We start from the raw sequence: 25723 nt of genomic DNA, 5'->3' as shown, positions 1-25723 counted from the left end.
GATGCTCTTGGTGTAGACTCACGAGTGTTTGACCATCTTATTCCTTTCTCTCTTGGGAGTCATCTTTCGCTCCATCTCTCTTCCTTATTTCCCTTGCGCTCCTCTTTTTCTGAGTCGGACATTGTCCCCAATTCGTGCAACTTCTTGTATCTTCTTGGTTCCTACTTATTTCTAATCCATCCAGGGATAGTTCCCTATTCCCACTATTTCAGGTGACATCCTCCGTGTCATAAAGATGAGTGCTCTCCAGGCACTTGTCTTCCCCCTCCCCTTGGATTGTTTGTTCTAACCCGATTTCATCATATATTCTATCGATCGTTTCTCCGATGCTTCTGGTGTTGAAGTCATCTTCCATATTTGCCCTAGACATGCCTGGTACTGAATCGTACGCAGGAAGGAATTCTTTGATGTCTTCCCAATCTACTACTGGACCTGGTTTTTTAACCTCTCTTCCCAGATATTCAAGATCACGTGCTCTCTGTCTTCGCTTACGTTCTACATTGTCATCAAATTCTTTGCTTTTCCTTGTCTCCTCTCTGACTCTATCTTCTTCTTTTTTCTTTTCATTTCTACATTATTCTGCCCTTCACATTTCCTCATCTCTTTATTCTTTTCTCACATATTCTTTGCTCTTCCTCCAACCTCTGCTGCTTCTGTCTGTCTTGATCATTGGCTGCTCTTGGGTTGCAATCGAGCTGTCTTTCTTGCTCTTCACGATATAGCTGTTCTCGCCTTTGTCTGTCTTTCTTTCTTATTTTTTGTCTCTTAACTCCTTCTCTTTCCCTTTTCTCTGTACCTCATCTAACCTCTCCTTTCGTTTCGCATCATCAATGCCTTTGCCATCAAGTTTCAATAAAATTTGTCCTCCCATCCATTTGTTTTTTGTGAATGCTATCTCATCAGTTCTGTCTTTGTTTCCCTTCCATCTTTTTCCTTCTCTCTCTTTGTCGAGAGATGCGCTTGTCTGTGCCTGATCCCTTCTTTCATCATCGCGTCTCCCCTTGTCCTGTGGGACTATGGAGGTAATATCCTTATCTTTCCCTTGATTTTCGTCACTACTTTGCATAGGTGACTCATATGCGGGGTTGCTATACCATGCGGTTGCTTTGAGCTCTCTCAGCGGGTATAATCCCTTGTCTTTACTTTCTTCACCCTTTGTTTCAGATCGGGCGGGTGGCACTGTAGGTGTCTCACTCCCCTCTGTGCATACATTAAGTATCCCATCTATTGGTGGCTCCTCTTCCTTTCCCTGTTCATACATTTTCCAAAGTTCTAGAAGAGAGAGGCGTTTGTCTAACTTTTTGCCCGTGTATGTGGCATGCAAATATGTCATCATGTGTTGTAAGACAGTTTTAGATAAGGCCCACCTTGTGACCATGGCATAAACATCTTGTGGGCAGTCCCCTTAACCCACTCTGTACTATATTTCTTCAGTTTGGGTGCGTGTTTCGGCAACTGTTTGCACAAGTGTGTCAATGGAGTTATATCCTCCATGCTCAAATCTGTTCCCTTTCCTCTTATATAACGCTTGTCAGTACTTTCGCGTGGCTTAAACAGTCTCAACAATATGAGCGAGCACCAAACACTGCAAGCTCCAATCCAGATTTTTTCACAAAATGTAATACCTTCTAATTTACTCGAAAAGCATCCATTCATATGCAATATTATCTAAGCTATTCAATCGCGTAAAATTTAAATCAATTTCCTCAAGAAAATGTTGTCGATGTATGACATCACAACAAAAAACATGTAAGACAAACGCTTAACAGACTAGACGAACATCAGTTGGTCATATATATCTCTGCCTCTAATCATTACCCCTTCATGGAGTCTAAACATACCCCTTTCACAATGTCTTTAACTGTTGTGGTAGTCTAATCGTTCCCCATTATGTGGGACTCTGGGTACAAGTTTCTTCTAACCACTTGTATTAAAAGTGTAGGAATAAGGCAAATCCTCTCATTTCTCAGATGTCTTCCCTGGTATCCTCTCTCTTCTCGGGTGTTCTCCCCGGTAACCTTTGTTTACTTAATTATTCTCGAGTCATTATTCCCTTATATCTATACATTCTTCTTTACTTCTAACTATATTTAGTTTTTCCCGCCTCCCTCTGTTACCTTTCCCCTTTACTTGTTCTAAGGCATGCACATTTGCCAAAACATTCAATCTTTTTCACTCACCGTTCGCATGGTTACTCTTTGGACCCTCGGGATCACCGCCTTTGTTACCGCCTTCTTCGGCTTTTCACCCGCTCTGCTGCCCATAGGAATGGGAAGGGATGTGTGGGGAACACGAGTCCCTTCAAGCCCTGGTCTGCAGTTTTTTCTTTTTACCCTACCACCGTCTACGGGATCTTCACGGTCTACTCAGCCAAATGGCAAAAGACTTGTGATATTGCCAAAGACCTAGAGTTACTTTATGTCGACGGTCAATGGGTGTCTTATTCAAATCAAATAATCAATAATCGATAACCATCAAATCTCTGCTACCAAGTGTACTCTGGAGACCCCCGGCCGGCCAATAGAACCGAGGTTTGCTCCAAAAGCACTTTAAGACGAGATAGCTGCACTCTTGAGATGGATGGGGGTGCAGATTTATTACTCCAACACCAATCAATAAGGACAACTCAATGGTTTGGCAAAGGGAGTCCATTTAATGACAAGTACAAAAAACGGGGAGTCATGGAAATCAGCAGTGGTGCGATCGTCCTTCTTGCTTCAACTCCAATGAACTTCATAAACATCATAGAATTCATACTGAAAACTCATCATAATTGATGTGTAACACTCAAAAGTTAACATGCAATTCTATTGGTTAGGAAAAGGTAACTTTAATATATGTACTATATCTGTATATAGTAACAGAGTGATGGGATTGGGTAAACACTGTCAGGTGGGCGTCTAAACCCTTCCTTCAAAAATGACTACTGTAGACGTCACTAAAAGTCTGACGTCCCATTGGTTTTACTAACTATAGGACACTAGATTATTTGGTCCATTGTGATTGGTTTGGCACCAACCCCATGCATAAATTTCGACTTTGCTTAGCAGCACACAGAATAGTCAGCGAGGTGCAGGGTGCCCCTCCAGTTACCCGGCTTTTCTCCAATTAAGGTTACAATCAATCATGACTTCAACCACAGTGTCAATTATGTTACTGTGGTACTGCATCTTCTGTCTGTGAAAGTTCTGATATCTCTTCTTGGGCGGATGCCAAGCGTATGTGTGAACTTGTGCTTCTCCTCACTCGGATGGTCACATGATGCAGACACCGTGAATTTGCCTAGTTTCTCTCAATTTGTGCATTTGATTCTTATTCGGCTTGCCACCTGCCTACGCTTCCTTATCTTGACCTTTCCGAGACAGGATATTCTGTTCTTAAATTTCAATTATATGTAGCTACTGTTTGTTCCGTCTATTGGTATGTCCTTGGCTCTCCTGGCATGAGTTGCATCTGCCGAGTTTCGATTCAGCCGTCTCTTCTCGTTTTGTTAGAATATGACTCTGTTCATTCGGCCTTTAGTACCCTGGGTTGATTCTGCTTCGTTTTTAAAGTGGAATTACACTTATAATACTGTGCTTAGTTTTGAGGTAGATTATGTATAATGGTGCTTGCCACACTATTCTTCTACTTAGCATTGCAAGTCGCATTGTTTTTTTAGCTTTCTTGCGGTTCCAAGCATATGTACAAGTGTTAGCTGGTTGAATATCTTCATCCTGTCTACAGCTGAAGCTTCTGTATTTCAACATCGTTCTCACCTTTTAGGTTCACAACAACCTTATTCATGGCGTTTTGTCTCTGGGTGTCATTCTTGGGTTGTCATTTCTTCTGCTTGTACATCAGTCGGGGTCCTCGTGACGTCACCATTTGTCTTCCATTAAGACATTTTTGGTTTCTTCCGGGACTGTATTTAGGCAATATTCATTTCGTCTCACTTGCTGGTAAGGGTTCCTTAATGGATACCTCACTGTCCATGGTTTTCTTGGTATTTGTACTTCAATCGGTGTTGCTGTTCTGATAGGTACTGGGCAGAGGCCTACTGTGGCTCTCTGCTAATTTATCTGCTCATCATACGTCACATATTTTGGTGTGAACGTTTCTGGTACTTCAAAATGGGCAACTGGAGTGTAGGCTTTATTTGGGACCTCCTCTACACTTGTCTAACACAATTCCGACCCCACTCCTCTTTGAGTTCCCTGATGCCCAGTGGACTTGTCCTATCCCTGCTTCTCTTAGTGCCCATTCTTCCCCTTGTATCAGTCGTGCCTGCTGTAAAAAAAGCATATCTATGGAGACTTTGCGGAATTCTCTCGCGAACAGAGACCTCTTCGTCTGGGAATTTAGGCCTTTCACATTAAGTGTCCCCACAACCAGACCCTTGTTAGCTTCACCTCTCCCCATCGTGAATGCACCATCATGCCCACCTGTTCCTTATTTGCTTAACTTGTGACTCCAATTTGTCTTTCTTTCCCTTATCTTGGGGGCCACATTCCTCATGGCCGATGTCCTCTACACCAGGGCCATTCCCATAATAAAAACCCCTTAACAACTGTACAACTGTTTCTAACTTTAACTCAAGTTCAGTAAGAGTCTCTCTCCCACAGAGGGCCACTTTGGAGCTGAGATATTTACCTCCCTCCAGCAATCCATTTTTGTACCTGTGTTCTCTCCACCTGGTGTTGCAATTGTCGGTGCAGCTTTCACACTGTCTTTTCTCTAGAGTTGTTCTCCTGTGGCCGCTCTGGCACTGTGGGTGTCTTGCATGGCGATGAGCCAGTCAACCGCATGTATTTCCTCCCTGTTTGCCCTCTCCTCCTCCTCTGTGTGCCAGATGCTGTGCCCGGTCTTTCCCTGCTCGTACTCGGTCCTTCAGGGCTCTTTGAGTCCATCGCGATGTCAGCTGTGAGGTGACATAGGGCTTTGTCAGCCTCTTTTGCGGCAGTTATACGGTACTCCACTGTCTCTACCTCGAATTGCAGCAAGAACAGGTATCCCCACCGATATCTGATGCCCTTCTCTTGCAACCACTTTGTGAGGGGTCTGTAGGCTCTGCACCTGGAGAGTGTAAGGTTGGATAGGTCCTGGTAAATCGTCACTTTAGAACCTTCAAAGTCCAGTTCCCCTTGTTGCTTTACACTGTTCAACACCGCTGTTTTGTCTTTGTAGCTCAGGGACTTTGCTACCATGGAGCGGGGACCACTCCCATGTGGTCTACCTCCTCTGTGTGCCCTTTCAAGTTGCACCTGTTTTCCCCTGTATGTCTCAAATAGGTGGTGCACTAAAGCCTGTACTTTTTCCTGCACTTGCCTCTGGGTTTCTCTCGCTGTTTCCTTCAAGCCTAGTATCCTTATGTTGTTCCATCTTTCTTTGTTTTCTAAGTCATACATTTTCAAAATTACTTCTTCTTCTTCTCGAAGTTCCAGTTCTGTCATCCTGGAGTCATGCCTCATCTCGAACAAGTCTACGTTCAATTGGCTGTCCTCTAAGCCCTCCACTTTGCTCTCTACCGTTGTCATCCTGCTTGTTAGGTCGGTCAGCGAGGCCTGTATATCTCCCCTGAAGGCTTTAATTTCTGCCAGTATATGACCTGAGTCCTCTTTCGTTGAGAATAGGGACATGTCCATTTCCATCATCATTTTCATCTCTGATGCCTTCCTTGTCGTTACTCCTGATGTCCCTTGTTGTGGCATCCCACTGTCCATCCTTGTCTCATCGGTGTTCCAAGTGTCCCTTCTGCTCTTCTTCTGGATCTTCTTTTCCCCCCATATCTCTTGTCCAATTTTCCTTCTTCCTTTCTCGTTTGTCCTGCTTCCGCTGCAGGTTCGTGCATCTCCTGTGCTTCCCTCGGGCCCCTGTTGCAGTTTCCATCCACTCAGCGCCACCTTTGTTTGTCCTTTAATCCCCCCTTGATGGCTTCACCGTCTTTCACTGTTCCAATGGTGCTATGCTCCTTGCCCTGCACGCCCTTCCTTACGACGGCACCTCCACTTCCTGATCTGATTACCTGACTGCTCCGTATAATGTCACTTATCTTCTCCCTGTGGTCTCTTGAATCAGCTCTCTCTCCCTCGCCCACAATAGCAGTGCCTATGCAGTACCTCACTACTCTAGCTGCACATCCACTCCTCTCTTTAAGGAGAAGATAAGTGACATTATACAGACATTACACAGAGCAGTCAGGTAATCAGATCAGGAAGTGGAGGTGCCGTCGTAAGGAGGCCTCAACCCTCCCTCCGACACCCCGATGCTCTGGGTGTCTGCACTCATAGTTTGCAGGTTGGGGGGTTCGGCCCCTTTTTCCTGGTTGGTCCACCAAGCTCCACACTTTGGTGCACTCTCCCGAACCCCCTCTCTGAGCTCCTCTGACCTTTTTTGCCGGGTATTCTGTGGGCAGAGGCCCACCTCGGGGCTGGGAGGCTTTGGTGGGGGTCTCCTGCCACACTGATTATTCTCTTTCTTCACCCTCTTGATCCCTCCCACTTGCAGCCAATCCTTCCTGCTTAGTTCCCTTTTTGGTCCGTTCTGCAGCCGTTACTGTGCAGGGTTCCACTGTTCTTCCTCCTGGAGTGTCTCCAGTAGCACACACCACACTCTCTGCCAGTGCGCTGTTTGTCCCCTGGGGGCCACTAGCCCACTGCCATCTGCTGTGTGGGCCCAGTGAGACCCTGCCTCACTGCAGAAGGTCCCGGGTGCGTCTGCTCCTCTGAGCCTCTTCTCCCTTTCACTACCGGTGCGCTGTTTGTCCCCTGGGGTGCCTCTACCCCATCGCCGTCTGCTGCATGGGCTCAGGGTGGCCCTGCCTCACTGCAGGAAGTCCAGGATGCGTCCGCTCTTCTAAGCCTCTTCTCCCTCAGCACGTTCTCTGCTCCTCTGCTGCTAATGGGGGGGAGGGGCGGTTTGATGGCGGAGGAGCTTGATCCTCTGCTGGCTGCACTGGCCAGTTTCCCCCTGCTCGGCTGGCCTCTCCTTCCCCCTGGTTCGGACCCCTCCGGGGTTCTGCACTTGCCTGCTGGGGCCACTCTCACCTTTGCTGATTGTCCGCTCCCTCTCCTGGCGTATGGCCGTGGCTCCGGTCTTCCTCTTCTTCTGGGCACCACACCTCTCGGCCCTCCTCATGGTACTCCTCTTTGTGGCACCACGGGCTGGGACTCCCCTCTGGACTCGTCCTTATGGTTCTGTGCCCCGTGCCCTCGCCAGAGCCCCCTCAGTGCTTCTTCTGGAGCGTTTGGTTCCGTTCCACACCGCCTCTTCTCCCGCTGGGCTCACAAGGTGCCCCGCTACAACACCACGCAGCGCTGTCCTTATTGGGCCGTGGGCCTAATCCTCTCCTCGTCAGCCTTTGGGCTGTGCCTTCGCCTCCCGCCACTTATTTCTTTTTTGTGTCTCAGCCCTTCGCTTTCAACCGCTGTAGCTCACGTTCCGTGTGCTGTCACTGACTTCCATGCGCAGGCTTATTTACATTAACCGCGAGGATATGCACAATCTCCTCTCTTCTTTGCTGGAGGGAGCGGGAGCTGCGCACTTACGCTACCATCTTGCTCCGCGCCCCCTAGCGGTCTCATCCACTTGACATTTTCAACAACATAATCTCCCTCTTGGGTCTTGCTCCCAAGTATTGGTATGCATGTTTTATTGTCCTCTAATTAACAGCCACATGTATCTGTTAAAACAGGCAGAGTTTTAGGAACATTATTACTTGTAGTGCATTTTTCAACAGTATTGCCATCTGCTTGTCAATATGTAAGTAGTTATTGCTGTCAATGATTGATATTGTCTTAGGATGCATGCAGAGACCCAGGAGGACATTGCATATTTCTGAGCCTGAACGGAATGGCAAAGAAGCATGATAGGGACGGATTTACTTAAAATTGTATGTTACTGAAAGTTGCAAAATGTCCCCCTTTGTAAGCCAAATGTTGCATGCATAGCTCCACAGCGTCCATTCGTTAAGCAGCCCTTAGCGAGTTGTGTTTTACGTAACTGTAAGGTTAAACAGCAGAACGTATTTGTAAAAATACATCACAATTTTCATTTAGATGTGATGCTGCACTGAATTGTCTAACAGGAACAGAATTAATAAAATATAAGGGAATGCAGCGTATGTATATTGTGTTTGTTGCAAACAATGGACTGTAAACTGGCTTTTTTATTGTTTAGCATTATAGTTAAAACACTAAAAAAATACAGTTTTAGCAGTGAAAAATATATGACCATGTTTAACGCCACAAAAAATAAAGCTGCAAAACATGCTAATAGCATTGGAGTTATAGTCACAGCTTCTTCAAAGCCTTAATTAGGCCGTTTCTGTAGATATGGTTTCATAAGGAGTAGAAAAGAGATGTTGCATGAACATTTTATCTACATTTTAGAAAAAGGAGCTTATTACTCTCTAATAACTACTTCCTTTCTTCCCCATAATTATAAGATTATTTCTCCCTTTGTGATCCCTTTGACAATTAGCATAAGTCCCCACTGTCCCCAGTAGCACAAAGGCGCGAGAGATGGAAGGCAGAACTGTCTGCTTCTGAAAGGCCAATAAACACACCCCTCGTGAATATGATTTCTGTTAATTGTGCAGGTGAGGGTTGTCCAACTCCGGGCCGGGCCTCGAAGGCCTCGAGGGCCGGAATCCTGACTGTTTTTCAGGAAATCCCTCGTCAATATTTATGAAGAAAAATGTGCATACCTTTAGAATCAATGTGTGCAAATTTATCTCATGAATATTAATGAGAGGTATCCTGAAAACCCGGCATGGATCCGGCCCTCGAGGCCTGAAATTGGAAAACCCTAGTGGTACCAATACACATATTTTTTTCATCTAGTAATTATAATCTACAAAAACATTTATAATGAATTTGTGAAAATGCACGTGATTTTTTTTATTTTTTATTTTATCAGGTAATATTTTGTGTATCCCTTCCATAAGTACATTAACGTTCTGTAATAGCTGAGCGGAAGGGATAGCGACTCGTCATGGAATGGCTCGTTGCAAAGTCAAAGTCTTGTCATTAGAGATGGATGAGATGCCCAGGACATTTCTTTGGCACATAATGTCCTGGCAGTCCTGGCAGTAGCAAGGAGAATCACAGCAACCTGGGCAATGCAGAGGTTCCGAGCATTGGGGGTGCTTCGCTCCTTCACCAAATACAGGTGTGAACTAGGACCCCAACTGGCCCATAGAGCTCGGGGTTACCCAATAGCACTTTAAGATGAGTAGCAGCACCCGTGAGATGGATGGGGATGCAGATTAATATTCTCCCATCATATCAATGACGACAACTCAAAGGTTTGGCAACGGGAGTCCGTTTAACGACAAGTACAAAAAACAGGGAGTTCATGAATATCAGCAATCGCTCGATCTTCCTTCCCGCTTAAACTCCAATTAATTTAATAAAAAACACATCATTTATACTAAAAACTCATCATCGCTGACGTGTAATGCTTAAAATCTGGCATGCAATACTATTGGTTCTAGGAAGGTAACTTTAATATAGGTGCTATATCTGTATATGGTAACAAAGTGAGGGGATTGGATAAACAGTGTCAGGTGGGGCATCTAAGCCCTTCCTCCGAAATGGCTTCTGCAGACGTCACTACAAGTACGACATCTTATTGGTTCTACGAACCATAGGACCCTAGATTACTTGGTGCACTATGATTGGGTTGGCATCAACTCCACTCATACTTTTCCAGTAGCTTAGAAGTGTGCAGAATAGCCGGGCAGGTGCAGGGAGTTTGTCTGCACCCCCAGCCTCCCTCCAATTATTGCAACAATCAATCATCACCTCAGTGGTCATGTGTCAATTATTTCTTTGTATTTTAGCCTCGAGACTGCTTCTTGGTCTGGAAAATTTAAGGCGTCTGGGCATGGCACAAGTCCATGCGTAGGTGTGAAAGTTTCATCCCTTGGGACTGCTCGGCCACGTGATTTCAACACCGTGAAATCGTCTTATTCTCCATGCAATTTGTGTATTTGATTTAATTTTGCCAGCCATCTGCCTTCTGTGGCTTATCTTGACCTTTCAGAATAGGATACTCTGTTCTTCTCTTCGTTAATTCTATCCACTGTTGGGCTATTTCAGCTGGTACGACCTTGGCTTCTTGGCATGACTTGCCTTCGTCTGAGTTTCTCTCCATCTCTAATTCTCGATTTGTTTGCTGCAGAGCTCCTCTTGAGACCTTTAATAACCTTTGGTTGATTCTGCTCTTGTGCATAGTGGAAGTATACTTATATAAAGTGCTCGTTTTGAGGTAGCTATGTTTAGGTGGCGCTTGCTGCAATCTATCTTACTATTAAGCTTAAGCAAGCCTCATGAATTCTTGCTTCTTGCGGTTCCTTGCATATGTACATGTCTTAACTGGCTGAATATCCTCATCATCTTCATCGCATACGTTTCTGACATTTGACATCAATTATTTCACTTTAAACTCAGGATGTCACTTATCCATGGTGTTTCGTCTCTTTTCATAATTCACAGGTCGTCATATCTTCTATATGTGAGTCAGTCTGGGTTCTTACGATGTCATCATTTGTCTTCTTTTAGCATCTTATTGGCTTCTTCAGGTATTGCATTTTGACAATCATTCTGTCTCATTTGTCGGTATGGTTTTCTCAATGAGTACCTCACTGTCCAGGTTTTCTTAGGTGTTGGTACTTCAATAGGTGCTGTCAGTCTGATAGGTACTGGACAGAGCCCAACTGCGGCTCTCTGCTGGTTTATTTGTTCATCATACGTCACATATTTCGGCGTGAACGTTCCTGGTACTTCAAAATGGGTGGCTGGAGTGCAAATCGTGTTTGGGACCTCCTCTAAACTCCCCCCTCTGTGCGATTCATCAACCATTTTCACTTCTTCTTTTGTATCTACCTTTGCTTCATCCTCTGGGTCCACTTTTACTTCTTCTTTTGGATCCACACATATAGGTTTGAAGAAATATATCTTTGGGGTCCATATCTTTATGACTCCCTTCAAGCTTCCTGCTGTCCTCACATGCTCATCTTTGTTCCAGGTCATTAGTTGGCATTGTCCACTTGGACAGCAATAGATTAATTTTCCCACATAATTTCTATGTTTCCTTGGATATCGAAAAATTGTTCCTTCTGGTGCATAAATTCTGGCCTTCACAAAGTCTCTTATTTCTTCATCAGTCAGGTCCTTGGTTTTCCATCCTGGTTTGACATCAATCATGACCTTCATCCCTATGGCCTTTTTCTCAGTTTTCTGGCACTTAGAAATGATTATCTTGATAACACAGAATCTGAGCAATACCATCACTAGCAGGGCTTCTAGGAATTTGAATGCATCTGCCCTCCATTGTGGAACCCATGAAAATAGTGATCCAAACTAGCTGTCATAATCAACTTCGTCAGCTTCATCAATCATCTGATTCTGTAGTTTCGTCAGCATATCTGTGGCCTCTGTTAAGGTTCCATTTTCTTTGTCGTGAGATGGTATAAATGTGCAACATGATTCTCTGATAGTTGCACAAACAGCTCCATCCATAGCTGTGATCATGTCAAGGACATATCTGTTCTGTAGAGTCATTACTCGAATTGCCCTTAACTCCTCCTTGATTGCATTGAATCCTTTTATGGTCATGTTGATGGTCTGCAATAACTCCCATCTGGTTATCTGCAACTATTTAGTATTTACTCCAACCTGAACTCTTGGCATAAAAATTAAGGTGAACACGGAAGAAGTCTGACTGAACAGTCTATGTTCATATGGCATAGCATCGAAAGCTTCTATGGATTTTTGCAGAAAAGTAATTCTCTCTCTTCATTCGGCTCATCATTCCCACAGATCTCTTCTTCCTCAAGTGAGCATCTGCTTTCGTGAAACTGTCAATATTCAGATCACTTTTTGGAATCGACAGTGCTGGAACATGGACATTCACTATTGTTTGGTAGCCTGATATATGCTTTAGATCCACATGCCCAATAATGATCCATGATCACTGCAGTACCATGTACCATTCCTGGAGCGTCAAAGACCCAGCCACAATTCTGATTCTCTCCCATTTTTCTTGTACCATTATTCCGGAAGCAGAATTTCGGATTCTCCAATGGCACTATCTGTGAGGGTCCTCCTGTGTCTTCGACCTATGTCAATAGTTTAGCAAGTTGCGGCCATAATGGCTTGAGCCATTTCGCACTATGTTGATGGTGGGCTCGTAGTGACCGAAGACCATCCATGCTCTTCAGATCACTACTCCTTTCTCCCATCCGTCTGGTGAAAGCACTGTTCCCCAAATTTGCATTTGGCCTCTGTTCTTCCACTTTCGAGCTTCTTCTGGCCTCTTTCCTTGAACATTCAGCTTGTGATTTGCTTCTCTTCTGATCTCTGCTCCTTTAACTCCAGGCTTCTCATACCTGATCACAATGTGTTTTGTTTTTCCATTGTTTCTTGTCTTTATGTCTTGGACATAATCGTCTTCATTTGGATCCGTTGCTTCAGTTGCCCATTTGAGTGAAGCATCACTTGCCATCAACTGGCCTCTGGTCTTGCACATTGCTACGTGTGATAGACAGCCTGCTGTCTGTACATCAATTTCTACAGCTACGAAGATCTTTGACTTCCCCATGCTGTAAGGTAGCAGTGCACAAAGAAAGCATTCCTTCTCTGAATTTCGTCATCCAACTTCTTTCATGTGTTGGTACCAGATGTTATTTCCCAAGTGTGCTGTGCTGTCCAGGTAGTCATTTAGTTAATTGTCATCGTCTCGTATGCTTCTTCTGATTCTTAAGGTATTCCTGTGGGGTGTGGTCAGGGGGCCTTCTACGATGTATGGCTTGATATCACCCAGAAATAACCAACCTCTTCTTCCTTCTAGCTTGACTGCAGAGGGAGTAACGTTCTCCACTCTGACTGGACCGTTGAACCTTGGCTCGTCCCACTTCTTTCTCTTGTGGTTTCTCACCAGGACCGTGTCCCCAGGGAAAACTGGTGGTAGATGTTAACATTGAATCAGGTCTGTTGTAGTATCTCCTTCTGTGTTCTGTGCTGCCCTGCACCCTTTTTGTTGTCGCTGCAGCTGTCCTGAAATTACAGTAAGAGAAGATGTCATGCAATTCAAGTAATTGTGCAATTGTGTAATTGTCTCGGGGTGTCAGTGGCGTGCACATCCTTCTGCCTGTTATGATCTCATGTGGCGTAAGGCGATGGTCAGAACCAGGCTGGTTTCTGAGTGCATACAGTGCCAGTGGAAGGCAGTGTGGCCATCCCTTCTTTGGAGTAAGCTTCAACTTGGCTATCCTTTCTTTTCACAAGCCGTTGAGCTTCTCACATATCCCATTACCTTGCGGATGATACACGGACGAGAACTTGTGCTTTATACCAAGAAACAAGCTAATCTGTTCAAAGACTGCATTAACAAAGTGAGGCCCATTGTCTGATCTCATGACCTCACACACTCCCCATCTGGGAAAAACCTCCCTTACCAGAAATTTGGCCGCACAGGTAGAGTCTGGTTTTGTACATTGACCTGCTTCTATCCATCTAGAGAATGCACACACCACAACAATTAGATGCCTGTACCCGTTACATACTTGAATCACATCGACATAATCGACATACAAGTGCTGAAAATGTCCATTGGGCCTTGGGATGACTCCTCTAATTACTCTTAGCGTATGCCCAGTCGTGAACTGTTGGCAGATTATACAGTTCACCATACAAAATGCAATGTGCTCCTCTAAGTTCGGTATAAACCAGTCTTCAGCGATCGTTGCTGCTAGATTCTCTTTTGACATGTGCGCTGGATAATGCAACTGTTCGAATGTTATTTTTAATAGAGCTATAGGCATCACCGGTTTACCAGTGCTGTCTTGTCGCCACAAGCTCTCAGATGGGTTTAAAGAACACCCTCGCTGCTTCCAACGATTTTTTTCTTCCTGTGGTGCCTCCCCTTGGAGTTCCATTAATTGGGTTTTCTCCATGTTGCTATAACTGTCAGGTTCCCTTTGTGCAACAATGATTCTCTCATGCACATCAGTTATTTCCACATCCATTATGACTTCGTCTTTGGTTGACACACGTTTGGCTTCTGTGTCTGCTGCTTGATTTCCTCGTGAGATAAAATCTGTCCCCTTTGTGTGGGCAGCACATTTCATGACCGCTATGCACACTGGGAGCTTTGGTGCCTTAATCAGTCTGTCCAATAGGGCTGTGTACTGCAGTGGCGTGCTATCCGCTCAGTGGTAGCCCATCCTTTTCCAGCGTGCTAAGCCTGCGTGCACTGTTGACGTCACATAGGCGGAGTCGCTGTACACTGTTACTTCCTGGTCTGCGTGATTCTTGAGCGTGCGTATCAATGCCAATAATTCTGCAGCCTGTGCAGAATGGTAATCATGCACTAGTAAGTACTCAAACTTCTCCATTTGCCGTGTGCTTCATCACAGCTGTGCCTGTATATTTTTGCCCATCATTTTGATTGATTTTTGAAGAACTGTCAGCTAAGACAATTTCTCCCTCTGCCAATGCATTTTCTTTCACTTTGGGAATCTCATCATAGAATTCTTCATAATTCGCACAGTCATAGATCGGCTCTCCTTCAGTGACTGGTTCTGCCATGAACAAAGCTGGGTTCACTATTTTACATCGAATTATCTTAATCGATGGATTTGATATGATCACCTCATATGCAGAAGGTCTCTTAGATGTCTATGTGCCCTTTGGTTTCTGTAGAATGGCAAATAGTGTGTGCTCGTCAAACAACGTAATTGAGCATCCCATCGCAATGGTTGTAGCCTCCTCTATTGCGAACACTGCGGCAGCTAAACTTTGTTCACAAGAGAAGTGACCTCTCATCACTGGGTCTAGATTTCCACTGTAGTATGCCAGGGGCTTGTACCCCAATGTGATTCTCTGTGTGATTACTGCTGTCATAACACTGCCATTCGTGTGTGAAAACAGGTAGAATTCCTCTGCATAATTGGGAATTCCTAAAACTGGTGCCGTGCAAATGACTCTTTTTAGTTCGACAAATCCTTCTTCCATGGTGTCAGTCCATTCAATTTTTTCTTTCGTCCCCTGTGCCTTCTTTAGGGCTTGTAACAAGGGCTTGGTATATGAGCTGTAGTCAAAGAGCCATGCTCTGACATAATTGCATAATCCTAGGAAACTCTGCATCTGTTTTATCGTGTGTGGCTTGGTTGTGTGCAATATGGCTTCAGCTCTTTCAGGGGTAACCCTTTTCCCCCTCATGTGAGATTAGCTGGCCTATGTACAGCACTTCTTGCTGACAAAATTGTAACTTTTCTTTGTCAACTTTATATCCCTTTTCAGCCAATATAGTCAATAGCTGGATAGAATCGTGTCTGCACGTTCCTTCTGTTATGCTGCAAATTAAGATGTCGTCCACATATTGTAAGACAACACTCTCTAATGCAATATTGCTTAAGTCTATTTGCAGGACTCTCTTGAAAATCGAAGGAGACTCACAGTACCGCTGGGGCATCCTTGTGCTTTTCAGGCGCATCTGTCTGAATGTGAATGACGTCAAATCTTGTGAGTCTTTATGCAATGGGATTGAGAAAACTGCATTTTTCAAGTCAATCACCGTGACATATGTGCCTCAACAGGTATATTACATCGGATTGTGGACAGGTTAGGGATTAGAGGGAACTCAGCCACTACAATACCATTTATTGGCCTAAGGTCTTGGATTAAACGCCAAGACCATCCCTTTGATTTTTTGATAGGGTACACCGCGGTATTGCATGACGACTCTGACATCACTAAAATGCCCTGCTCCATCATGGCAGAAATTGTCTTGAAAATCCCTTCATCTGCTTCCCTAGACATGGGATATTGTCGTGCTCTTGGCAAAATTGCTCCTGGTTTCAATTTAATCTTTACTCCTCCTACTCCTTTTAACAAGCCTACATCATAGGGGCCTGTGGTCCACACTGAAACAGGCACGTGGGCCATGTCGTCATCAAAATATTCAGGACGTTTTTGTGCCAGCATCATTCTCTGGGGCACCTCTGTTGTGATCATTCTTACCCAGAAAACGAGATTTACCTCAACTGATGTTTCATCTACACCTGTTTGTTCGTCAAACAAATTGTCATCAGTGACATCAGTCAATCTGTACCCTTCCTCAATGGCGATTACTGTGCACCATTGTATGCCTTCATCATCACAACCATCGATCAACGCCATTTTCCCTCGCACTATGGCTGTGTGTATTGCCAAGGGAAATACTTGTCCTTTTTCTTCGTGCATAGGTATTCTTGGCCTAAATAAAAACTCATCTGGGGTTCTCATGGTTTTGTCTGCAAGGCCTGGTAGCCCTGCCATTAGTATGCGTATTCCATATGCAACTATTTCTGGCTTTAATGGAACAGCTCTCATAGCTGATTGTCCTGGATATGCTATAATCATTTCACATACGTTCAAATAATGCATTCCTGGAGTCGAACATACTGTGCCGTTCTCCGTGAATGAGATTGTCATGTTTAACTTTGTCATGAGGTCTCGTCCCAATATATTTACTGGGGTTTGCCTTGAATATAGCAGTGGCACATTCATGTCACATTCTCCTATAGAGACTGGAAGTTCTTTTGTAAAAGGAACACGACTAGTTGCTCCTGTCAAGCCCTGAGTATTTATGGCATCGCCGGACAAGGAAAACTTGCCTTCACATATACACGAGCTTGTTGCACATTTGTCAACTAAGAAGGAATATTCTTTATCCCCTATACAGACATCTACCCTGTTCCTCATGAGGGTCTGGTGTCACTGATAGAATAGCACTCATAAGGTTTCCCAGTGAGCTGTCCTAATCCATATATAACTTTGTCCCATGCTGCATGAATGGACTTCCTACATCACCAGTGTTGGTTCTCATTCCAGAGTTCAGTGCCTGTCCTGCAATTGTTGTCTGTGACAGTTGCATCGGCGACTGTTGAGACTGTCCTTGTGGAAACGTTATCAAGTTCTGAGGTTGCAAGCTTTGTTGTGCTCCTGCTACTTGCTGTTGCACTGTGTGATTCTGTGCAACTCCATTTCCACTCTTCTGTAAAAACACAGGTGGATTCACCATTCCTACTCTTGTTCCTTGGTCCGTTTGCACCATGCCTTGACTTCTGCATGTGCGTGCTAAATGCTCTGTCATCCCACAGGTCCAACATATTGGCGGTGGTCTGATTATTTGCCCATTTGACATATCCTGATTGCCATTTTGCATTTTTTGAAAACCTCCCAGATTACCATGGAAACCTCCCTGATTACTCTGCCATCCTCTTCCTCGAAAGCCTCTCCCTCTGGGGTAAACCCATTACTGCCCTGATTAACTTGCTGTTGATTATTGACCTGCTGTATGTTCAATCCGTCTGTGCTAGTTATCACTGCCCCTTCAATGGCATATTTTGACAATTTCTTCTGCACTAATTTTGCCTCGTCAGCTTTTCATGCAGCCTCTTTTTTGCAATTCTTTTCTTGCAGTAGCCTGCAATAGTGAGCTATGGTCAACTGTATTTCAGACCACGGTTTGGCCTTGATTCCTACCAATTTCTTGAGCTGCTTCTGTACCTGATGTGGCAGCCCTTGGCATAATATATGGTAAAACTTGGGTATAAATTTTCCCCGAAATTCCCGCGTTTCCAGCACCCATGCGTCTTGGAAATTCTGAATGTAAAGCAAAGGATCTTCTGATTCCTTCATTTTGCGTGTCATTATAGCTCCCATGTCAGAAGTATCCGGGTATAGCAATCATAATGCTTTCCATACTGCGGCTCTGCAATTGTTAAAGGGCGCTCCATCGTGCGTAGTATTAACTGTGGTCACACCAGGGTAACCTGCTCATGTCCACACATCATCAGCTCTATCACCAAGTATGGCGATTAAAAGACCCTTAATATCACCTATAGCTAATGTGTTCCCTCCCGTAATTTTTTCTAGCTCATGTATCCATTTTCGGCTCCCGATGTTAACATTTGAAGCTTATTTTTCAGATTTTCTCGATCCATGTGTGGCCAGGGTATATACTGTGGCCTCGTTCCTCCTTTTTTGAGCAACAGGAACTGTAATACATGATACTCCTTTTCCTCCCTCATCATTTTTCTGTCTACCTCAGGGGTAATAGTCCTGCAGCGCCGTCTACCTGGCAATGTCCTTAGTCAGCTCACATAGGGCAGTAGAGGAACCCCCCTCTGACCGTAAGATTCTCCTTCGCGTCGATCTGATTGTGTGGCTTACTCTGATGCCTTAGGTGCAGACTCACTAGAATCTGACCATCTTATTCGTTTTCCTCCAGAGAAGCGTTTTTCGTGTCTCCTCTTGTCTTCCTTTTCTTCATATTCCTCTCTTTCTGCATCTGATATTGTCTGTGCCCAACTCGTGTAACTCCTCTCATCGTCCTCATTCCTATTTAGTGTCAACCTATCTAGGAACAGCTCTCTATTTCTGCTATTTTGGGAGGCTTCCTCACTGTCATACAACTGAGTGCTCTCAAGTCGATCATCTTCACCTCTCCCTTGGGGTACCTGTTCTAGCCCCATCTTATCATATATTCTAGCCATCGTTTCTCTGATGCTTCTGGTGTTGAAGTCATCTTCGATATTTGCCCTAGCCGTGCCTGGTACTGAATCATACTCAGGGAATAATTCTTCTATGTCTTCCCAGTCTACTATTGGATCAGGTTTTTTAACCTCTCTCTCCAGATATTCAAGATCCCATGCCCTCTGTCTTCGCTTGCATTCTATGTCATCATTGAACTCTCTGCGCTTCCTCACTTCTTCTCTGACCCTATCTTCTTCCTGTTTCTTCGCATGTCTACGTTCATTTACCCTTTGTATTTCCTCATCCCTTCATCTTTTTATTCTCTTCTCCCGTATCTTTTGTTCTTCTTCCTCTGTTCTTCGTTGTTCTTGTCTGTCCTGATCATTAGCTGCTCTTGGCTTATGATCGTGTTTCTTTTCTTGCTCTTCGCGATACCGCTGTTGTTGTCTCTGTCTATCTTTTTTCCTAATTCTTTCATCTCTCAATCCTTTTTCCTTTTCTTTCTCTTTTCGCTTTAAATCGTCTGATTCTCCCCTTTGTCTCACATCCTCAATGCCTTTATCATCGAGTTTCAATAGAATCTGACCTCCCACCCATTTGTTCTGTGTGAATGCCATCTCATTAGTTCTGTCCTCATCTCCTTTCCATCTCTTTCCCTCTTTATTCATCTCTGGAGATGTACTTGCTTGCGCTTGATCTCGTTTTTCTTTCTCGCGCCTCTCCTTGTCCCTCAGGACTTTGGAGGTGATATCTCTATCTCTATCTTTGTCTCGGTTTTCGTCACCACTTTACGTAGGTGACTCATATGACGGGTTGCTATATCCTGTGGCTGCTTGAAGTTCCCTCAGCGGGTATAATCCTTCGTCTTTACTGGCTTCGCTCTTTGTTTCAGATGGGGCGGGTGGTGCGGAAGGCATTTCACCCCCTCTGTGCATATGTTAAGTATCCAATCTAACGGCGGCTCCTCCTCCTTATCCTCTTGGTACATTTTCCAAAGCTCTAAACTATCTAGTCGTTTGTCTAACTTCTTGCCAGTGCATGTGGCGTGCAAATATGTCGTCATGTGTTGCAGGACTCTTTTAGATAGCGAACCACCCTGGGGCCATGGCATAAACATTTTGTGGGTGGTTCCTTTAACCCATTCTGCACTGTACTGCTTCAGTTTAGGTGCATGTTTTGGCAACTGTTTGCACAAATGTACTAACGGTAATGTCTTCCATGCTTTCTTTACTTATCTTCTCCTCATACAACACTTTGTTACGTTTTACGTTTCTTGAACAAAATCAACAATATGAGCGAGCACCAATCGTCACAAGCTCCAATCCCATTTTTTCACAAAAATGTTTCTTTACTTTTTCAAACAACAACCATCAATTCATGTCATACAACATCCTAGACATACAATTGCGTAATTTTCATGTTGTTCCCCCCCAAAAATGTCTTACTTTATGACGTCAGAGAGAGAAAAAGAAACATAAGATGGACGTAAGAGACTAGACAGACTCCGGCCGGCTACACAAATCTCATGCCCCTATCATTATCCAGACATGGAATTTAAGCCCATCCCTTTCAGATTGCCTCTTTCATCGATTCTGGTTTTCTATTGCGCTCTATCTTTTCAGGACCTTGAATGCAGGCTTCTTCTAGCGCTATATTAAAGCATAGGTATCTGGGCGTATTCTCTCTCTGCTCAGGTATCCTCCTGGTATCCTCTATCTAGTTTTGGTAACCTCCTGGTATCCTCTATGCTCAGGTATCCTCCCGGTACCTTTATCTATTGTTCGCTCACCCTCGAGTCAATATTTCTTTCCCCTTATATATATACATTCTACTCTTATTCTAACGTTATTTTTGTCCCACCTCCCCCCGTTACCTTCCCTTACTTGTTCTAAGGCATGCAACTGTTTGCCAAAATATTCAGTCTTTTTCACTCACCGTTCGCATTTTTTCCTCGCTAGATGCTCGGGATCACCGCCTTCGTTACCGCCTCTCCCTGCTTTTCGCTCGATTAGCTGCTCATAGAAGTGGGAAGGGGTTTGTGGGAGAAAGCACAGGTTCCTTCAAACCTCAACCTGCAGGTTTTACACGTTAGTCTAACCACTATCTACGGGGAGCCTCTCGGTCTACTTAGCCGGATGGCAAAGGACTCGTGATATTGTCGCGGACCTAGAGTTACTTTATGTAGATGGGCAATGGGAGTCATATCTAATCGATAGTTGATAAACCATCCTATCTCTGCTACCAAGTGTACACTAGGACCCCAACTGGCACCTAGAGCTGGGGGTTACCCAATAGCACTTTAAGATGAGGCAGCAGCACCTGTGAGATGGATGGGGATGCAGATTAATATTCTCACATCAAATCAATAATGACAACTCAATGGTTTGGCAAAGGGAGTCAGTTTAATGACAAGTAGAAAAAACGGGGAGTTCATGAATTTCAGCAATCGCTCGATCTTCCTTCTCGATTGAACTCCAATACATTTCATAAAAAACACATCATTTATACTAAAAACTTGTCATCGCTGACGTGTAACGCTTAAAATCTGGCATGCAATTCTATTGGTTCTAGGAAGGTAACTTTAATATAGGTGCTATATCTGTATATGGTATCAAAGTGAGGGGATTGGATAAACAGTGTCAGGTGGGGGATATAAGCCCTTCCTTCAAAATAGCTACCGTAGATGTCACTAAAAGTAGGATGTCTCATTGGTTCTACTAACTATGGGGCCCTAGATTACTTGGTCCACTATGATTGGGTTGGCATCAACCCCACTCATACTTTTCCAGTAGCTTAGCAGCGTGCAGAATAGCCGGTCAGGTGCAGGGAGTTTGTCTGCACCCCCAGCCTCCTCCAATTATTGCAACAATCAATCATCACCTCAGTGGTCACCTGTCAATTATTTCTTTGTATTTTAGCCTTGAGACTGCTTCTTGGTCTGGAAAAGTTAAGGCGTCTGGGCATGGCACAAGTCGATGCGTAGGTGTGAAGGTTTCATCCCTTCGGCTTACTCGGTCACGTGATTTTGACACAGTGAGATCGTCTTATTCTCCAATCAATTTGTGTATTTGATTTAATTTTGCCAGCCAACTGCCTTCTGCGGCTTATCTTGACCTTTCAGAATAGGATACTCTGTTCTTCTCTTCATTAATTGTATCCACTGTTGGGCTATTTCAGCTGGTACGACCTTGGCTTCTTGGCATGACTTGCTTTCGTCTGAGTTTCTCTCCGTCTCTAATTCTCGATTTGTTTGCTGCAGAGCTCCTCTTGAGACCTTTAATAACCTTTGGTTGATTCTGCTCTTGTGCATAGGGGAAGTATACTTATATAAAGTGCTCCTTTGAGGTAGATATGTATAGGTGGCGCTTGCTGCAATCTATCTTACTATTAAGCTTAAGCAAGCATCATGAATTCTTGCTTCTTGCGGTTCCTTGAATATGTACATGTTTTAATTGGCTGAATATCCTCATCATGTTCATAGCATAAGTTTCTGACATTTGACATCAATTATTTCACTTTAAACTCAGGATGTCACTTATCCATTGTGTTTCATCTCTTTTCATCATTCACAGGTCGTCATATCTTCTATATGTGAGTCAGTCCGGGTTCTTATGACGTCATCATTCGTCTTCTTTTAGCATCTTCTTTGCTTCTTCAGGTATTGCATTTTGACAATCATCATTCTGTCTCATTTGTCGGTATGGTTTTCTCAATGTGTACCCCACAGTCCAGGTTTTCTTAGGTGTTGGTACTTTAATAGGTGCTGCCAGTCTGATAGGTACTGGACAAAGCCTAACTGAGGCTCTCTGCTGGTTTATTTGTTCATCATACATCACATATTTCGGCGTGAACGTTCCTGGTACTTCGAAATGGGTGGCTGGAGTGCGAATTGTGTTTGGGACCTCCTCTACACAACCATCATCACTAAAGCCATCATCAACGTCTTTAGAGAACAGAGGGAAAAGGGGTAGAATCCATGTTTCTCTGGTATATACTCAAAACGACACCACTATGTTCAATGCCTTCCATGTCACAGTAACGATCTGCTAGAAAACCTCAAAATGGCTTCCATAGCCACAGAAAAAGGGACCCTCTAAAGCAAAGAAACTATATCCACTCATCTGGCAACTGAGTATTGTACAGCCTGTAAAAGCCCACCATCACTCTAAGCTCCCGAGGGTGGAGGCAAGTTAGGCCAGCTGCACTGGAAAATGCATCAGAAAGGCATCCAAAAAGGTGGCTGGTAAGTTTGGAGGTCTAATCCTTATTGATGCCAAAAACCTCACCTTGAGTGGACAATCCTTTTCTACACGTCTTGCTGTTAGCCAGTTTTGCAAGGTATTTCCTTTTAAATCAATGAGGCAACTAAATGATTTACCTATTGATCCTCACTATGGAAGTCCAAGTTAACATTTCAATAAATTGGGGGTAAAGTATCCTCTTTTTTGTTGTTGGGGGGCCGGTATCTAGAGGGATATCAATAAACTATACAGATACAAAAGGATACAGTCTACCCCTTCCTTTTGCACCTACAGGTATGAACACTGAACCACTCCACTTCGAGAGACACGTCTGTGTTGTACATTAAAAATAGATATAGATCACCAAATTGACAGGAAAAACACAATTTTATTTGTCATCATACTAAAAAACCTGATTACAGGTTTGACACTATAACATGAAAAACATTTGTTATATGTGTTCAGTTATTATATCATATGGCGCTCCACAGTGGATATTTGAACCATGCGGTGAGGTAGTGAGGAGTTAATAAACAGTGACTTTATGTGATGTTGTTTTTCAAAACATATTCCAAGCCGACACTGTTGGTGTTTCTGACATAAGATGAGAACTGTTGGTGTGTCTCATCTTATGCTTTCCTCAGGACCTGGACTCTGTTTTAGAGGGGGCGGAGGGTAGTCTTCTTATTGACAAGTTTTCAAGTCCCCTCGGTATGTTTGTGCTAAAATGAAAGTGATGACATTTAGTAAAAAAGGAGTATCTATGTGCGTATAATTTTAGTGCATAAATGGGGTGAGGTTCGTACCTGTTCTTTAGCTTCTGGTGGATTGGGCTATAATTCTTTAAATGGGTGTCATCTGTACACCAGTGCAAGGTTTTTTCTCTTTGGTTGCTGCGTGATTTTCGTGGCGTGAGTCTATCAAACAGGGATGAAACCTCGCTTAGCACTACATTTGGTTACATCGCATGTATTGCTTAATTATACATACTGGCAAATACATGTTCTGTTATAACTAGAAAAAGGCGGCTTCTCGAAAGAAAACGCTGCGTCTCTAAATGGTTAAATTCCAGGGGAGTGCCGGTGTCTCTGCCGAGCACTCATGTTGCTAGGAAACTATGTTTGTCAGGGCGGCTCGGGCTGTTCAAGTAACAGCTCCTATAACCCCCTGATCTACGCTGCATATTGTAAAAACAGCCTCTTGTCACTGGAGATCGAAAGATTTTGAAAAACATTTTTAAAAAAAATGAAAAACAAGTGCGGAGGCAGCTTACTTACAGGTAGTCTACTTCTCCTTAGTCTAGCGGCTTTCGCTTCGTTCGCAGGTTCGCGCATGCATATGGTGAACGGAGGCTTGTTACTTATTCGAAGCTATGATTTGGTTACAGCGGTTGTCATGACAACTTGGCGCAACAACATGAGGTGGGTGTGTGATGTAGTGTCTCGCTGCTGTTGGCTGGAAAGGTTTGGCGTGGACCAATTGCCTAAAAGATTACGTGCTATTTACTGCAACAAAGTCAATTGGAAAGCATAAGCTTGGAAAAGGTGGAACCGAGCGTGATTTGCCAAATTGGTAACGTAACATCGTATTTCTTGGTAAATGCTCGTGCAAATTGGTACTTTCATCCTGTCCATTCCAACAAATGACAATGATGTTACACTTTCTTCAGAGGATATTTGATATTACAGGTCCACATGTCCTCAAAGAAATTCAAGGAACTTACATTAGATAAGAAAATCTGGAAATTGAAGAAAAATATTCAAAACTACAAGGAGGAAAGAACATACCGGTTTCTAGTACCCGGTTTCCATCAACAACAAAATCAAAATTACAAAGGGGGAGCAAATACTCAACACGGATTCCCAAAAAAATGCGTGTCGTTTTCAAATTCATCCAACAGCAGCAACTCTGGTTCAACAACGAGTGGTCCATCAACATCAGTAGGTGCAGGACAACCTGAAAGGGAACAATTCTTTCAAGGACGGGGCAGACGAGGGAGACCACGACAACAAGGATACCACGGAATGAGAACGAGACAATGGGTACTTCATCCACAACAACAGACATGGTGATCCCCATTTTCAACCTAAGCCAACATTTACTGACTAAAGATGAAACCAGTGTATTGAGCAAACGACTTAGTTTCGTTCCCAAGAGCAACTTTCATGCATGCTGGACATATCTCTGGACCTGGTACAACCTCTCCATACAGAATGATTTACGCCCGTAGAACCGCTAGACCATTCTATTCTAAATGGAGGTTGTTTGATGCATTGCCAGGAAAACGACATCTGCATTTTTCACATCGTTAAATTCACGTGATTTAGTTCTGTCATGTGTGTAACGGCAGTACGTACATAAGCAGTGTGGAAACATCGCTCGCTGCTTCTGATTGAATCATTTTGGCATTTTGTAGCTGAACTCTTGACCTGCGTCCTCGCATTCCTTTCAGCTATTTCTTTGGCCTTTTGTAGCGTGTTTTCCTCCACACGCTAATTCCTGGAGCTGTGTATCCTGTTCGCGTTCATATCCACATGCGAATGCTGTCTCCAACCGCGGCTGTCCTGGGCTGCGTGTATCCTGTTTGCGTCTCAAATCTCCACGTGAACGCTGTCTCCAAGCGTGGCTGTCCTGGGTTGCGTGTATCCTGTTCATGTGCCAAATCTCCACGTGGACGCTGTCTTCAAGCGCGGCTGTCCTGGGCTGCGTGTACCTTGTTCGCGTGCCGAATCTCCACGTGGACGCTGTCTTCAAGCGCGACTGTCCTGGGCTGCATGTACTCTGTTCTGTTCGAGTGCAAATCCACACGCGGAAGCTGTTTCCAAGCGCGGCTGTCCTAGGCTGCGTGTACTCTGTTCGCGTGCAAAACCCACACGCGGGCGCTGTCTCCAAGCGCGGCTCTCTTAGGCTGCGTGTACTATGTTAGCGTGCAAATCCACACGCGGACGCTGTCTTCAAGCGCCGCTGTCTTGGGCT

The sequence above is a fragment of the Ambystoma mexicanum genome, chromosome 3q (assembly GCF_040938575.1).
Source record: "Ambystoma mexicanum isolate Mex_15411 chromosome 3q, UKY_AmexF1_1, whole genome shotgun sequence".
Taxonomy (NCBI): Eukaryota; Metazoa; Chordata; class Amphibia; order Caudata; family Ambystomatidae; genus Ambystoma; species Ambystoma mexicanum.
This window is presented reverse-complemented; position numbering follows the sequence as displayed.